Genomic DNA, 14,444 nt, shown 5'->3' on the forward strand with positions numbered 1-14,444 from the left:
TTCCCAGAAATCCTAGGGAAAACCTCAAGGGATCTTATTGAATCTGTCTGATCAGATGGCAGTTCCTAAACTAATCACTATGCCCAGGAGAATGGGCTCCACTGATTGGCTTAGGCCTGGGTCATGTGTTTCATCTTGAGCTGCCCTGGAATCTCATAGACCGAGAACAGAGGACAGGGTGGGGTTCCCCAAGAAGAAAAGGGGGCTTGGGTACCAGAAGAGTAGATGAGTGTTGAATAGTTAAAAATGACAAACGAGAAAGCTTAAACATTCATAATCTATTTATTTATGGAAAAGCACCCCTGGGGGCAAGGCCAGCATGAAGATGCTTTATCCTTTTTCTGACTGCCCCAGGATCTCCTTCCATTAGTGCTTGGTGCAACTGCCGCTGCCAGGGTGATGCAAGTTCTATTAGTAAAGTGTCTTTCCCTTAAGCCCTTTCCCAACACCCAGCTCTATTTCCAGAACTTGATTATACACATAGCTGGGGAGGAGGTGGGGGGAGTATATTTCTGACGAAGTGATGTTTCCATTTCACACATATGACTAATAAGGAACTTGGCCAGGAATAGTTCTTTATACAGTTTTAAAAACCCTGGCCTAGACCATAAATCACTGAATGGAGCTCTATCCACATCCTTTAACTTGAAACTCAGTTTCCATCTGCCCAGTATCCTGCCTGAAGAGTGGAGGAACAGAAGAGCTGACATTGAGTCTCCAATGGTGTCGTCCCACTGGGAAAGCACCCGGGCCTGTGGGGAGGTCACCTTCCCATGGCATTGCCCTCAGCAGCAATCTGGGGTCAGGCAGGAACTCTGAGCTTGGTCCCTCACTCCCTTCTCCTTATGCCTTGCCAATATAAGCCTTAAAAGTCATGGAAACATCTCTGGTGTTCTAGCTCAAGGGATTCAAGCAACAGAGGTCAGAGAGTGGAAGGTCACGTAGGAGTATGTGGAAAGGCAGATATCTCTGGGCAGGAAGATGCTTGCCCTTGATGTAGCCATGTGGGAGTAAGGGGCTGAAAAGACAGAGGGGCATGGCCGAGCTTGGGGCTCTCAGAAGAGAGAAACAAGGAGTGAAGTGCACTGGCTGGAAAAAGAAGTGTGTCCAGGTTGAGACTCCAGAAACCCGGCAAGCTTCCAACACAGGAGCTAGAGGATAACGTGGCACGAGATAGTCCACAGGATGAGTTGACACATTGACAGCTCCATGGGAAAGGCTCAGTAGTAAAGGCTGGGGTTGGAACAGCAAATAAGCAGACCAACCCAATGTGGTCGAATGCAAGCAACACAGAGCAGGTGGAAGATTCGTTGGTAGCAAATGGATACCCTGGGGCGATGAAGGAAGGAATTGTTCTCTCTCTTCCAACAGGGAGAGCTGTATTCCTCCATCTTGGCAGAATTTCCAACTTTCACAGGGCCCAGATCTTTGGGGAAACTTGTTTCACCCTACGCCAGCTAAAAATAGTTGGGTGAAATGTGACTGACCAGAGAACCTTTGACCTCTCTTGGGCTTAGCTTTTGGACAGAGTTAAGAGATTCTCTTCTGAGCCTTATTTTGGTAAGAACATCATTGTTGGGAGGATGGGGTGGGAGGAAGCTCTGCAAGGGCCGGCGAAAGGACACCACATTTCTGGGGCTTAAACATGTAGGAATCGTGCTTTGTGGTTGGGGGACTTTAAGATCATGCCAAATAAGGGATAGGAAAGGGGTTCAGATAGAATGTAAAAAACAGCCTCCTAGAGTATTCTTTGCTAAAACTTCTCTTGAAAATAAGTAATAGAACTGACAGCTTCTCCAGCTATTAAAATAACAACAACAAAAATGTATATGTTTTCTTTCTCCTGTAGTGTGTGGGCAGATTACCTGAGGTCCAAATTCCCCTGTAGCCATAGCTAGTAAAACCTCGTGGCAAATTGCTAGCTCATCCTAGTGCCAAAGCAACACCCTCTATGGGTGTTGATGGATTTTCTCTTAATATAATCTAGGATAGCTCTCATTAATAGAGTGATGCACTGTAATTTAATGCTAAACTCAGTGTTTTACAAATATAATCTCATCAAGTCCTTGCAGTGAAATTGTGAGGAGGGATTACTGCTCCCATTTTACAGAAGAGCTATCAGAGGCTCACGAAGTTAAATAGCCACAAAATGAGAAAATGGTGGAGATAGAATTCAACCCCATTTGGTTAGACAACAAATTCTGTGCACTTAACCACTATGCTGTTCTCACCGACACCTACACAACCCCCCACATACCTGAACACTGTTGTCCTAAGTCTTTAGGCAACATGATTCAGAATAGGAGTGCATCCATCAGCATCCTGGCAGAGGCCACAGCAGTGAGAGGCCAGCGTACCGCAAAAAAAAAAAAAAAAAAAAAAAAAAAAAAGAAATAGGAGGACTTACAGGTTGAGTAAGGTTAAAGGAAACTAACAAGACATGGTGAAGCCTTCCAGGGCTGGCAGGAGTGAGGGCCTGTGTGGACGGGGGAGAGAGGCATGAGAGAAAGTGCCTTGGAAGGGAGCTGCCCAACAGGAGCTATGGTCTTGGGTAGAGGGACAGTAGAGGGACACAGCCAAGTAGTGGCTGGTAGAGAGAAACCAGGGGAATACATACCCCTGACGTTGCCCCACCCTCCTCTCTCTTGGTGCCTCTCATTTGCTGAACCCAACTGAAGCCAGAGGACAAGGGCACCCAATGATGCCATCCTCAAAGTCAGCCTCCTGGGGCACAGAGCTGGGGGAGAAGGACGGAGAGGGGATCTGGAGGAGAGATGGACATGCCCAGCACAATGAGCTAACAAGCCTGGCTGTCTGAGGGCAGCTTCTTCTTTGGGATTCAGGGATAATCTCTTTCATCTACAGGTAAAGGAATGTCTTCTAAAGACTTGAGAAAGAAAATGCTGGCCATTAGGAATCAGCATGGAGTCACCAAGAAAAGAGATGGTCTACCAGTTGCCCTTTTAGGGAGGGCATGGGATTCCTAAGCTGGGAGTTTATGACATTGCAGTAGGCAGCAGAGCAGGTACCTATGGCACTCCTGAGGACAATGAGGCCTGGAAGACAGCATACATAGAGCGGCTGGGGATGTGCTGAGTGACTGGCCCTAAAACACAGATAGATGAATGTCAGCCTGGACAGACGGTCCCACCAGTGTCCCAAAGCTCTCCCATAGCCCTTACAATTCAACAGTTCCACCAGAGACTAGGAAGAACCATCAGAGATCAGGCTTACCCACTTGTGGCTAGTAGTTCATAGTTTGGATTAAAGAATTAAAATCTCCCCAAATCGTGACAGGGAGATTGGATGAATTCTGGCTAAACATCATATGATGAAAAATAATAGAGTTAAAGGTACATCTGGAACCTTGGGGCCAAAACAAATGGAACTACAAAATCTCCGATGGGAGGATGTGAAAGACTTGTGGGTTTACGATGATGGTAAACTTGAGCTGAGTCAACCTGCATGCTTACCAAGAAAATTGGTGTGATTTAAGGTGACATTAACTGAAGAAGAGCATTGAGGACAGGGAGCAATTTCTCTTACTGGACCCTTTACTGGTCCATCCCATCTGGAAGGCAAGAGGGAGCATCACTTTTTACTTTCTTTCTTTTTTTTTTAATTTTTGCGGTACGCGGGCCTCTCACTGTTGTGGCCTCTCACGTTGCGGCGCACAGGCTCCGGACGCGCAGGCTCAGCGGCCATGGCTCACGGGCCCAGCCGCTCCGCGGCATGTGGGATCTTCCCGGACCGGGGCACGAACCCGCGCCCCCTGCATCGACAGGCGGACTGTCAACCACCGCGCCACCAGGGAAGGCCGGAGTATCACTTTTAAAGGAGAAGCACAAAGAAATGGTACTGCACTGGGGAGAGGCCTGGGGATGGGGGAGGGTGTCAGAGAGAATATCACGTGAGGAACGTGTGAAAGAAAAGGAGAGGCAGATAAGAGAGCCAACAAGAGAGAGGTCTTCAAGGTGCCTTGTCTGTGTTGTGCAGAAAGCAAGCACTGTGCCCAGCGGCTGAAGCCTAAAGAGAGGCAGATCGGAGCTCAGCCTGCTGGCGGTCAGAGTGGGACGTGAGCTCGCGGGGCTGTCTCCCTAGAGATGTTCCAGCCAAGGGTTGGTGCAGAGGACACTGAGGCACCGAGTGAAAAGGAGGCCTGTATTGTTTCAAAGGATCTCTGGTGAATCCAAATGCCCGGCTGCATGAGTAACGTTTGCAGACTGTACTTCCTTCCCACCGACAGTCCATCGGCCGTGATCACTGATGACAGAGCACACTCAGTAACTGTTTGAGAACCTTGGGGAATGCAGGTTTTCCCAGTGGAATGGAAAGAGCCTGGGCTTTGGGGTCAGGCCAACCTGGGTTGGAGTCTCCTCTTGGCCATGTTTGGCTTGGAGGCTTCAGACAGTTCCCTCAGCTCTTGGGTGTGGGCCCCGTGCAGGTGAGCAGAGATCAGATGCTGTTCCTGTCCTCAGGGAGCCTGCTGCCCTGTCTGTCTTCTGCCCTGCAACGTGTTGTGAGGCATACAGGGGCTAATATGGGTGAAGCCTGGGGTCAACCCAAAGTTGGTTCCCTTTTCCTTGTCTTCCTTGCAAGGAGCTCAAAGCTGCGGACGTTGGCAGGAAACCATGGGTGCCCAGCAACCTCGTGGGCCCTTATGTGAAATCTGTCCTCTTTCCTTCCCAAAGGTTGCTGAGAACCAGGCCTGCCTATCACTCCTTCCTAAGTGGCAGCCTTTCCTCCATGGCCTGTGCTCGGCTCATCCCCTCTCCACCCCCCGCCCATAACTATTCCTTGAAGACCCTACCCATAATTTGGTGGCAGTAGGGGTGGGGAGGTGGGTGGCCCTAGTAGGGTGGCCACTTTTTCTTAGCAGGCAGGGCCTCCTCTTTCTGTGCTTCTGGGTCCCGATTCTGTAGGGTTCTCAATGTCCTGGGTGGGGCGAGAAGCCTTCCAGTTTTAGAGTTCACCATCAGCCTGAACGAGCGGGTATGCCACCCATTTGCTGACGTCTGGGAGGCGGTGCCTGGTTTCTCCCCATCCCCTGAACATTCTTTTTTTTTTTTTTTTTTTTTTTGTGGTATGCGGGCCTCTCACTGTTGTGGCCTCTCCCATTGCGGAGCACAGGCTCCGGATGCACAGGCTCAGAGGCCATGGCTCACGGGCCCAGCTGCTCTGCGGCATGTGGGATCTTCCCGGACCGGGGCACGAACCCGTGTCCCCTGCATCGGCAGGCGGATTCTCAACCACTGCGCCACCAGGGAAGCCCCCCTGAACATTCTGTACCACATAGGCAGGTACTGTCAGGGTTGGTCTCCTTTCCTGCATCACTGTGTCTCCCCAACCCCAGAGCAAACCCACGAGGGCTGGGACGAGGTCATGTGATTTTCTGAATCCACCACAATGGTTAGCTCCGTCCTGGGGAGACAGGAGGCACCCAATAAAAGCTTGCTGCTTGATTTTTTTTTCAACCTTCCTCTCACAAATCTCTTTAACTCGAGAGAAGGAGGAGTAAACAGAAAGTGTTCATTCATTCACTCATTCAACCAACACGCTGCAAAAGACTCAGACTCGTGATTCACAAACTAAAACTGCCCATAGTCATGTCTCATGTGGCCGACAGTGAGTTTTGTTGATGTTGTTTTGTTTTAAACTACTGCAAACATTAGAAAAAAAAACAACCCCGGAGATTTTACTCTGAATTTCTGGGCTCTCTGAAATGTTCGCCTGTCACTGAGCTGTGGCTGGCCCTCTTTAGACAGACCTTCTCCAGGTCATGGCAGTCCACCCAGCTTCACTCCTCTGGGTTCCTGCCAGCTCCCCTCAGGCATCTGAGTTTCGTTTAAGAGCTACTGACATCAATAGGAATCCTATGGCATTTTGAGTTTAGAGATATCTGACTTCCTGGATTTATTTCCCCGATCCTCTCTGTACGATGTGCTCCTCCAACCCAATCCAGCCCAAGATTCTTTCTCCTCTTGGTGCAACCGAATCCCAATTCTCTTGGCGGGTCCCCCTGCCTCGCGTCGCTCTTGCTGACAGAACTGCTGGAAGCAGGCTGAGCATCTCTGCCCCCAGGCCTTGCCCAGTGCGCGGGCAGGTGTGTGTCCCAGCAGGGCCCGGCTCCAGGTTGAGCCCAGAGGCCCCAGAAGCTGCTTTGCACGTGTCAGGTACCAGACAGCGGGGAGGCTGTGTGAGGAGACCACCCACTCCAGGGACCACTTCTCTAGAGCCTCCTTTCAAAGACACCCTGGGAAGTGACCCTCCGCTTGGCCCGGTGCAATGACCCGAGGTTGCCCACTCTCTGAGGGCAGTAGGGTCCCTGCCGAGGGCCTGCTTCCTGCCCTCCGCAGGCCCGGATTTCAAAGCTGTCGATTCACTCTTCCTTCTCCTCCCGCCCTCCTCTCCTCCCCAACATTCTTTGCTTCTTGTTTATATTGCAGAAAACATCTGCGAGAGTAAATGACTGAGATGAAAGATCTTGGCAAAGGGCTATTTTTCTTTGCTTGGCTTAAAGGGGGACAGATGAAGACTTCAGCCTCACCCTCGCCCTCCCCAGTGTGACTCCCTCCCCCACCTCCCGGGGAGGGGAGAAATGGGATCTGAATGAAGACAGACCAGAAGGTGGCCCAGCCGGCCCCAAGTCCCCAGGCAGGGGAGGTTGTTTTTCCAGTGGAATAGGCTGGCCTGGAGGAAAAGGCCCTGGAAAGAAGCTCCGCAGGCTTCTGCTTCTGCAGCTGGTTAGCTGGTTCTGCAGCGTTCTTCCTGCCTTCTCTCCGCTCTCTGCGCGCACTCGCTCCAGGCAGCACGGCCACGTCCACCGGCAGCAGACTTTGTTCTGGGCTCCGTGGCACATTATGGAGGAGAGACCACCCCACCAGCTTTCCTCCCTCATGCTTCTCTCTCTTGATGGCTCGTGCAGTTTTGCAGGGAGTGACAGCCTGGGCTTCACATCTTCTCTCCCACCTCAAAGGAGATGTGTGATTCTGGATAAGTTAGTAATTTCCCTGATCCTCAGTTTCTCCATCTGTGAAATGGGGATAATGATACGTACTTCACACAGGGTGGAACAATATAACAAAGCATGCTCCACCCAAAACTGGGCACTTCATAAATACCTAGTAAATGGTGATGAGGGTGGTGGTGGTGGTGGTAGAGATTATGACCCTATGGGAGGTGGGTGGAAGAGAAGGAGAAAGCCGATGCTGAGTCTCTAGGGGACTTTCAGGACCTCTGTCTTCCCCTCTGTAGACGGAGTTGAGTTCTTTCCCTCTCCTCTTTGTAGGGGGATTGGGATTGTGAAGTAGGGGTGGGCGGATACTCTTGACACACCTGAGATGAAGGGGTGATGGGGAAACCAAGCTTCACCATTCTTAGCACCATAAGGGCTGTTTCTCTTTGTGTCTTTTGGCTCCCTGGCACTTGCCAGCTCTTCTGCCTGGTCATCGTCACTAGTGGAAGGAGGTCAGGGGTACTTGTCATCTAAATGAACCCCTGTGCCATGCACCATGTGGACAGGTCTGTCAGTGCTGGCTGGGGCTGAGTGTCCCGAGGTCTCCAGGATACTGGCTCAGAGGCTCCCATGGGAAAAGGCAGAGGATGAGCCTGCCCTCAGAGAGTGGCTTGGGGAGCCCTTCCCACCCCCTCTCATCTGCCCAACTGGCCCAGAACCTCCCTCCTTTTCCACGTTGCTTGACACTCCTTCTCCTGGAGTCCTGCAGTGGCCATGGGCTCCTTGGAAAGTCCAGGGTCAGATCTTAGGAAGACATCAGTATCTGGGACCAGGGTAAGGCAATTGCCACTTGGGAGAATAATGAGCAGAGTCTTACCAGGATGCACGTGGGACAAGTAAGTTTTGACGCGAGTATAGGAAAAAGAAAAATTGGCACAGGAGGAAAGGCTTAGGAGCAAAGCAGCTGGCAGCAGAGGACCAGGGAGGGAAAATCCCTCTTAGCCTGGTCACGGTCCAGCCCGGGTACAGCAGTCTCGCCAACTGAGTCCAGGGGCATTTGTTCATGGAGGACCAAGCAGGTGGACACAGAGCAGAAAGCCCGGGCTGGCAACCTGTCCCGAGGCTCCCAGACCTGCCCCGTCTAACCTTTCATGCCCCGTGGAGAGATGACCTCCTCCTGTGCACAGGCCTCACTCCGTGAGGTACAGACCTAGGAGGGAGAAGGCTGGATCTGTTTCCTCCTCCCAAACTCAGATGCTGAAGCCCGCAGACTGACCCGTGCTGGGGGAGGATGCGTCCTGGCCAAGGCAGCTCATCTCTGCTCCTATGAGTTAGCCCCCTGGGGTCGGTGCCAGGCTACTCAGAAGCCTGGTCCCCACCAGGCTCACTTAGTATCATTATTCAACCATATATTTAATAATGGGGAAACTGAGTCAGAGAAGTCAAGCAACACGCCTCTGTCACACAGCAGTGAGTTACAGTCAGGATGTGAACCTGGTCTGTTGGCTTCAGAGCCTCAGTGACCCCTCTCCACTAGACCAGCACTGACCAATGGGGACGTCCCTAGCCCGGCGACTCGATTAATTCAATTAAACAAAAAGCTCAGTTCCTCAGTCACGTCAGCTACATTTCAGCGCTCAATAGCCATGTACGGCTAGCAGCTGTCAGGCGGAGAGGGTACATATGGAAGCTTCCATCTTCACAGAAATTTCTATTAGGCAGAGCTGTGACTGGGCTGTGCCGACTCACTATCTTTTTTAGCCATGCCCTCTAAACCATTTTATTCAGCTACAAACTCAGCGAGTCTCCAAACACCTCTGCCCTATACCCTCTCCCTGCACACCTCACCAGTCCCCGATGGGTGGGTGGTAATCATTCACTGGCTCTGGGAACGAATGCGAGCCCTGCAGAGCAGAGGGGTCAGGGGCCAGGCACGCAGCCCTGTCCTCGGGCCCCTCTGCACCCTCCTTGCTGTGTCTGTGCAGAATCAGGGCCCGGCCGATCCCTCAGGGTAGCAGGGCTGTGCGGCCTAACTCCCTCGCCCACTAAGGCAGGCCCAAAGGTCGCCCTTTCAATCCCTCGGCTCTCTGACTAGGCTCTGTGAGTGAGCTTTGTGCAGGAGCGTGGAGAAAGGGGCTCTGTCTGGGAGCCCGGGATCTGCTCCGAGCCCCGCACAGAGGTCAGCCCTGTGCAGCTCTGCCCAGAGAGGTCGGGGCCGGTGGGGTGGGGGCAGGGGGCCGGGGGGGCAGCATGCTCCAGCATCACACGTGGGCCTCCCTGTTCTCACACTGGCTCGTGTGGGACGGACAGTCACCCTCAGTTACCCGACTGGGAAAAGGGGGAGCCGAAGAATATGAGAATTAGACAAAGCTGTGCGCTTTGCCCAAGAGTCGTGTGCACAGTCTTACCTGAGTCTCGCCGCCATCCTGGGAGGCAGGTGGGACCCCCGATGACCATCTCCTCTGGTGGATTGAGATGACTGATGGGCACGGAGAAACTGGTCCCGGGTCACCCAGCTAGATGGTGGCAGAGAAGGAGGCTGCCTGAAGCCTGGTGAGCTGGTCGCCAGGTCTCTCAGAGGAACTGAGGGTCTCAGATCTGGACTCGCCCTGACCGAGCCCCTTCGCTCTGTGCTAGACACGTGGGCCTCTTCCTTTGGGTTCTCCATTAACCGGGGCTCCCTGAAGGCAAGGACCTTTCTCTGTTCCTTGCTAAGAGCCAGTGCCTGGACCGTGCCTGGCACTAAGAAGACCCTGAACAGACATTAGATGGATGGATGAATGGTTGGGGTTGAATGTGGCTGAATGCAGGGACAGCAGTGTCACCTGGATCCTGGCTGCTGTGAGACAGTTAACTGCTTGGGAGAAAAAGAGCTGATGCTGGAGCTGGGAAAGTATCACCACTATTCAGCATCATCTCTATTCCCTCCTTAACAAGACACCAGGACGGAGAGAAGAGACACCACTCATTTGTACAACCAGGCCCACTGACATTGGTGCTCCCCCGGGACCCCAGATCTGAGGGCCAGCCTCCAGCTCCTCTCCTGTCCCTTGGCCTTGGTGGTTGGTTGGAAGTCAGAGCCTCGGTCCCGGGGGCTGACTTCCGGTGCGGGCTAGAGCCTCACAGGCTCCCGACAGGGAGGCCAGGGCTGGGCGGAGACTGTAACTGGAGCAGGAGCTGTGTGTCAGAGGGGCCGGGGCTGCACGAGAAGACCTCAGCCAGGATGAAATCAATATGCCCATCTCCCCCCACTCGCCTGCCCTCTCCGCCGACCTGCACAGGTTTGCAATTCATCCGCCGTCCTCAGATGCTGTTCCTGCTATCAGATGATGAAAATGGAGCTTCGTCTTGAAGAAAGAAAGGAGTAGCTCACTTCCCCCCTTCCGAGTCCATTCGAGCCCCCTCCCTCCCCCCCCCTCACCATGTGTTCCTGAAACCTGGGGCTGTTCCAAGTCCTAAATGTGCTGGAAAGTATATCCCTGAGCAGCTGCAAACCTGCTCGGGCTGCAGTGGCCCGGGGTGAATCAGAAACCAAGAGACAGGCAGGGTAACAATGCGGCCCCTTGTTCGTGCATTGAGAGAGATCACCATCAGTGCTGGGGCTCCTGGGAGCGAAGGGCAGTGAGCTCACACACACACACACACACACACACGCACACGCACACACACGCACACACATACCACATACTCACACCCACCATTTCCCTCCCGGTACCATCCACCCACCTTGCAGAGTAGCTGCCAGGAGAGGGGCTGCATAGCAGGCCTGAGCCCATCATGACTGGCCAGCTGGGCTAGCCTCTCTCTAAGCTGCTTCTATCCCAGGCTGCTCTTTCCTTTCCCTCTAATTTAACTGGGAAGGCAGTGAGGGGAGTCGGATGGGAGGGTTTTTGCATGAAGCCAAAGGGAGTGGGATTGTCTCAGCTTCTCACTGAGCTGGGGGACCAGGAAGGACAGTGGGAAGCACAGCCAAAGGGGCTTCTTGGAGTCCGAGAAGGTTTGGGGAAGACTGTTTGCAGGGACCAGACACCCTGAAAAAAAAGAACTTGCAGGCAAGTCCCAGAGCAGCCTGGTCACGGAGCTGGCAGCTGCTCAAGGCCGCGGTGGAGTCAGGGGCCTTTCCATCGGGCCTGATTACAGCCACTCACTGCAGGCATTAAGTGCCAAGTACCTATGGGGGTCCGAACCACCCACAGAAACTGCCCTATTCACACTCACCACATCCTGGTGCGGCGGAGGGAGGGGCGGCGGGTTCTCCTTCCATCGCAAATGGACAAACTGAGGCTCAGAGTCATCTGACTGCCCGGTGCTGCTGGTGACAAAACAAGAAGCTCGGTCCCTTAAAGCCAATTCCTAAAGGTTGGGTTCTTTCTCACCAGATACCTCCCACGAGCCTGGTCTAAAGGCAGGCGAGGAAGAAGGATTAATGTAAACACTCCCCAATGTAAACGTATTTCCAAGGCTTCATCTTCCCCTGGGAGGCGGGCACTGTGCAAACTGCAGAGTGTTTCCAGGTTAGAAAAAAGGCCTCGATTCTAAGGCTGACACAGAAGGATTCCATCCACTCTGAAGCACCAGGGTCACGTCGAACTTTATTCTCTCTCTCTGTCCCCCATCTGTTGTGTCTGAGACCTGCATGTTCTGTCTCAGAAAGAGCTCCCAAATCCTGCCTCTTCCTTCACGTGCAAAGCACCACTGCCTTAATTCAAGCTCACATCATCTCTTCCTGAGCTACCACCATAGCTTCCCCCCCCCCACCATCCCATCATGCCAAAAATGCATCTGTTCATGACGCTCCCCAGCTTAAAAATCTTGTTTTCCCTCATCCCTAGGATCACGTGCAAGCATCTTACCCACACAAGGCCCTTTATAAACTGGGGCCAGCCCCAATTCATCCTCATTACCTGTTCTTCCCCAGGCACCTGGCAACCAGGCGTGCTGAACTGTTCTCCGATGATGCCCCTATGCCTTCGCACGTGTCATTCCCTCCGCCTGGAATCTCCTCCCCCTAATGTTGTCTCTACCCAGAAAACTTGTATCCAGCCTTTAGAACGCAGCTAAAATGCCCTCTTACTCCACGTACAGTCCTCTATTTATGCCTCTATTGTAAGGCTTCTTTGAACCGTAACCATCCAGTTCATATTTGTATATCCCCCAGGGGTGATTTTGACTTCAGGGGACATTTGGCCATGTCTGGAGACGTATCTGATTGTCACAACTTTGGGGAGGACTGTCACTGGCATCTACAGGGTAGAGGCCAGGGATGCTGCTAGACATCCTACAACGCACAGGACAGGCCCACAACAAAGAATTATCCAGCCCCCAATATTAGTAGTGCTGAGGTTGAGCCACTCTGTACTAGAATGTGTGTCTCTTGAGGTGAATTCTTATTTCTATCTCTTTACCTGCAGTGCTTGGCTTAAAGAGGTATCTAACAAATAAATGAACAGACTGACTAATAGTATTATATAATCCCCATCTCTATAGCATGTGGGTCACTTTGAGCCTGATAGTTAGAATTTAAGAAAGCTGACCAACAGTGAGCGAGTATGTTGAAAAGGATGGAATAAAATACATACTTGTCTTAAAATTTGCTTTCACTGCGGAAAAGAACCTATACGATACCACTGGAGTAGATGTCAAGCTCGGCATGAACACACATCTCCACTGTAGCACCTCTTTTTTAATCAGACAGAGGCCTGTGATTGAGAAGTATTGGGTGAATTCCTCCAGAACACATGCACAGGTCAACCTCTATCAGGGCAGAGGACTCAAGGCCCAGCTTCATATCCTACTGGCGAGATACGGCTAACTTGGAGTCGGTACAGACAGAATCTATGAAAATGATTAAAGCTCTGGATCCCTAGGCCTGGTGATGAAAGGCAAAGGAATTTACATTGTTTAACCTCAAGGAAGCGATGGCTGAAGTGAGTCCTAGTGGCTATTCTTCAGTAACACAGGAGGTTCCTAAGTGGAAGAAGTGACCAGCCACTCTTTGGAGCCCAGGACCCAAGAAGAAGCCCAGAGGGGTGTGGGGAGGGATGGAGGTGAAATGGCCCCTGGACAGAGCAAGTAAGTGAAAGGATGGCAAGGACTCTTGGGAGTTCATTGCTGAGGGTCCTAGAGGACTCTGTGTTTCCTGCCTCTTCCTTTGATTATATCCCCACTCCACTGCTAGCACTGTTGGAGATCCGGGGAGAGGGCTGGCCAGGTTCCAGGCCTTGCTTCTAGAACTTTCCTTTGAACTGGGGAAGCAGGAAAGACAAGAGGAGACTGGGAGGCAGAGGGTAGGAGTATCAGGGGGGGAAAAAGGCGAGAAAGAAGGAGAAAGGAAAGCAAGAGCAGAGAGGCAGCTGGAGAGACATCAGGAAAATGTCAAGACCTCAGCATCTGGAAAAGAGACTGGGGGCTATATTTAGACTGCCATGACTTGCAATAATTTGTGTGAGGGGGGAAAGGGAAAATGTGAAGTTGGTGTCGTTTCAGGGAGTGAATGAGTTATAAGAAAAGAACTGCTTGATAGGGGAGAGCAGTGCACGAAGCCTCATCCCCAGGCCCTTAGGAAAGGGCGTCTGAACAGTGCAGGCCGTCAAGAGTGAGCGATGGTGTTTACCGAGCCTAGTCCAGCTCATGCCCTTGTCCCTGGACAAGCCCTGTGCTCTCCATCAAGAAGGCGGGTGCATTCCTGGGCATGCCCATGGGCCACGGCACCGAGATGTGTTGGCGAGGAGGCAGGAGGCTTTCTGGAGAGTGAGGGCTGAGGCAGGGGCTCTGCATGGGGGCTCAGAGCTACGTGAGCAGCACTCTGTAAATCCTAGGAATTTGTATATATTGCCGAGGCCTTTCTCCAGCTGGATTATAAATAGAGGATTAGTTCAAAGGCAGGCAGCCTTTTAAAGAGATGGTGCCAGAGGAAGCCTGCAAACCAAATACAGTAAAACCTCCTTAAGCCCCTGTTGCTTTATTCCCAATAGTACATAAGTCAAGGCAACAGCATTTCCCCGGCTGACTAAATGCCCCACTGCCCTTTAGGAAAAAGTCTAGAGGGTTCAAATGGAGCTATAAAAAACTTCAGTTATCCAGAAAGCAACGTATTATTCTGGTTAGGAAGCTTTCCAGCTAGCTAAAGGTTTGCCCTTTGAAACATTACATTTAAAATGTAATCATTTTGGATGGAAATCTTTCTAAAAAACAAAAAAAACACATGCCTCCCAGGTTTTAAGATGGAATATGCTGATTTTAATTTAACATTGTTGTTCTGCTTAGAATAATTTTGATAAACTTTAGTCACCGTGCTGTTATTCCAGTGGGCCCCAAACCTTTGAGATATGTGTGGCCATTTGTCTCTATCCCGAGTCGCTTCCGATTGCTGTGCTTTGGGTGTTCCTGGGTCTACTTTTTATCAGGGAACATGCCATTTTACTTCATGACCTAACTTTTTTTAGCTCCTTCTGGGTTGAGAAACCAGAACTGCAAACTTATTAAAATT

General features: G+C 51.7%; 1 long non-coding RNA gene across 1 annotated transcript; it reads right to left on the reverse strand.

Moving 5' to 3' along the window:
• Positions 1-6,482: 6,482 nt before the first annotated feature.
• LOC136793783 (uncharacterized) lies at positions 6,483-11,416 on the reverse strand. The gene is made up of 3 exons (XR_010839514.1): positions 11,174-11,416; positions 9,364-9,471; positions 6,483-7,030 (listed from the first exon to the last, which is right to left on the reverse strand). It is a non-coding gene; the product is annotated as an uncharacterized lncRNA (long non-coding RNA).
• Positions 11,417-14,444: the final 3,028 nt, after the last annotated feature.

This window comes from Kogia breviceps, chromosome 3 (genome assembly GCF_026419965.1).
Source record: "Kogia breviceps isolate mKogBre1 chromosome 3, mKogBre1 haplotype 1, whole genome shotgun sequence".
NCBI classification, from domain to species: domain Eukaryota; kingdom Metazoa; phylum Chordata; class Mammalia; order Artiodactyla; family Physeteridae; genus Kogia; species Kogia breviceps.